The sequence below is a fragment of the Chrysochloris asiatica genome, unplaced genomic scaffold (assembly GCF_000296735.1).
Source record: "Chrysochloris asiatica unplaced genomic scaffold, ChrAsi1.0 scaffold00458, whole genome shotgun sequence".
NCBI classification, from domain to species: Eukaryota; Metazoa; Chordata; class Mammalia; order Afrosoricida; family Chrysochloridae; genus Chrysochloris; species Chrysochloris asiatica.
The window spans coordinates 732,383-735,152 of NW_006408976.1; the positions used below are offsets into that span (position 1 = coordinate 732,383).

General features: G+C 41.3%; 1 pseudogene; it reads right to left on the reverse strand.

Moving 5' to 3' along the window:
* Positions 1-1,679: 1,679 nt before the first annotated feature.
* LOC102829042 lies at positions 1,680-2,497 on the reverse strand (annotated as a pseudogene).
* Positions 2,498-2,770: the final 273 nt, after the last annotated feature.

The window sequence follows — 2,770 nt, forward strand, 5'->3', positions numbered from 1 at the left end:
AGCCTCATCTTTCTCCCGCGGAGCGGCTGGTAGTTTTGAACTGCTGACCTTAAGGTTCACAGCCCGATTCGTAACCACTACGCTACCAGAGCTCCATGAAATGACTTTAGATACCTTCAGTAAATGGACAAGTAAGTCAATACATTGTGGATAATGAAAGCCAGATTTCTGTTGAAGAAATACATGAATAGGTGGAGGCTAGACTAAACTCTTGAGTTGTTGGACTGAAATATTTGGATGCATAACTATAAACCCAGATAGATAACAAGGGGTCTTCAAAAGTTCATGGGAATCAAAGGATAATGGACTATACATACTCTTACATATACACTTTGAGGACTGAGGTGTGCCTGACCCAAGCCACTGTATTTTCAATCACCTCATATGCATGTGAAAGTTGGGCAATGAATAAGGAAGATTAGAAAGAATTGATGCATTTGAATTGTGGTGTTGGCAAAAAGTTTTGAAAGTACCATGGACTTCCAGAAGAACAAACAACAGAAGAACAAACAGCCAGAATGGTCCTTAGATGTAAGGATGAGAAAGAAGTCTACCTCAGCCATCACCTTGTATTATGGATCAAATTGTATCCCCCAGAAAGTTAAGTTGAAGTCCCAACCATTGCACCTTTAAATACCATTCTGTTTAGAATTAAGCTTTTTCTTTGTTAAATTAATGAGGACATCTTGAAGTAGGAGGGTCCTAAACCTAATGCCTTCTGAGTGGGTTTTTTATTAAGAGCAGAGTAGACACACATACAGGGTAAGACACCATTGATATATTTATAAGCAGTGAAGTAATGCCAAGGGTTGCTGACAGTCACCAGAAACTAGGAGAGATGTGAAAGAATGGACATGACACATCCTGATTTAGATATTTAACCTCAAGAACTGTAAGAAAATCAATTTCTGTTCTTTGAAGTCACCCACTTTTGGTATTTTGGTATGGCACCCCTAGGAAACTAAGGCACATAGTATATGGTTTCTCTTTGTGTGTGACTTCATGTCTGTTCTTTCCTTTTATCAGCTACCATTCAAAGAAGATTACAGTTAGGATCCACCATGGAAGCAGCAGCCAGGAAATCAAACAACGTATTGCATTAGGTGAATCGGCAGCACAATACCTCTTTAAAGTATGTGTTGAAGAGCAAAGATGTCAATTTGAGGACTAAGATGTGCCTGACCCAAGTTGTGGTATTTTCAATAACCTCCTGTGCATGCCAGTGTTGGACAGTGAATAAGGAAGACCATAGAAGAATTGGTGCATTTGAGTTATGATGTTGGAGGAAACTATTAAAAGTACCATGGATTCCATAAAGAGCAAACAGATCTGTGTTGGAAGAAGTCCAGCTAGAGTACTCCTTGGAAGCCAGGATGACCAAACTTTATCTCTCATACTTAGGACATATTATCAAGAGGTCCCAGTTACTAGAGAAAGATATCATGTTTGGAAAAGTGGAGGGTTGGAGAAAAAGAGGAAGACCCCTAACAAGATAGATTGACACAGTGGTGGCAGCGACGGCCTTAGGCATAATAATGATTATGAGGTTGGACCAGAACTGGGCAGTGTTTCATTCTGTTATGCATAGGGTCATTACTAGTTGGTACTAACTTTTTTGTGTGTGTTTAATATCTTTAATTATGTAAGGATGTGTTCATTCACATCACCTAGAGAGCATTTCACCCACTGCTCTGCTTGGCAGCCAGTCTCTTATCTCTCTCTTCAGCAATGGTAAGATTACAGCTAGGATCCACCATAGAAGCAGCAGGGTTTCCTCAGGGAAGAGAAATCCCTGGTTTGTTGCCTTTGTCAATAAGGAAAATGTTGGAAAGTCGGGTGGCAAAGCTGTTGCCATTGGCATCTTTCACATGAGCCACATCGAAAGAGCCAGGATGTCTCTCTCTGTTAGTGATCACACCAATTCTTCCCAGGTTGGCACCTCCAGTTGCCATACACAGGTTACCAGTGTCAAACTTGATGAAATCAGTAATCTTTCTAGTCTCCAAATCAATCTGAATGGTATCATTCACCTTGATGAGGGGATCAGGGTAGCGTATGATGCAAGCATCATGGGTCACCAGATGGGGGATTCCTTTTGTGCCCACAAAGATCTTTCTTACTTTGCACAACTTGTACTTCATCTCCTCAGGTGTAATACAATGAACAGCAAATCGACTCTTGGTGTCACAGATTAGATGGAAATTTTCTCCTGATTTTGTCAATGCTGATGATATCCATAAAACCAGCAGGATATGTTATATCAGTTTGGACCTAGCCATCAATCTTAATGAACCACTACATGCAGATCTTTTTTAACTTCATCTCCTGTCAGGGCATACTTAAGTCTGTTCCTTAAGAAAATGATCGGAGGGAGGCATTGTCTCAGCTTGTGGGGGCCAGTGGATGGGCGTGGATCAAACATAACCGTCAGTTTGTCCAGCATCCAATGCTTTGGGGCAGCCACACACTTAAGATGCTTCTTGGGACCATGAGCCATGGCTGCGCTGAGCAGGAAAAGAGGAGTTGGTACTAACTTGATGGTGCCTAACAACAACAACAACACTACTCTACTTGGAGTCCTGGTGTGGCACTGTGGATTAATGCACTAGACTGCAAAGTTGGTTTGAATCACAGGGTCAGTGGATCAAGCTCACCAGACGCTCCTAGGAAAACCTATAATAGGTCACTATGGGTCAGAAACGACATGACGGCACTTAACAACAACAACAAATACTCTAGTGTGACATTATTTAATTTACCTGATAACAAA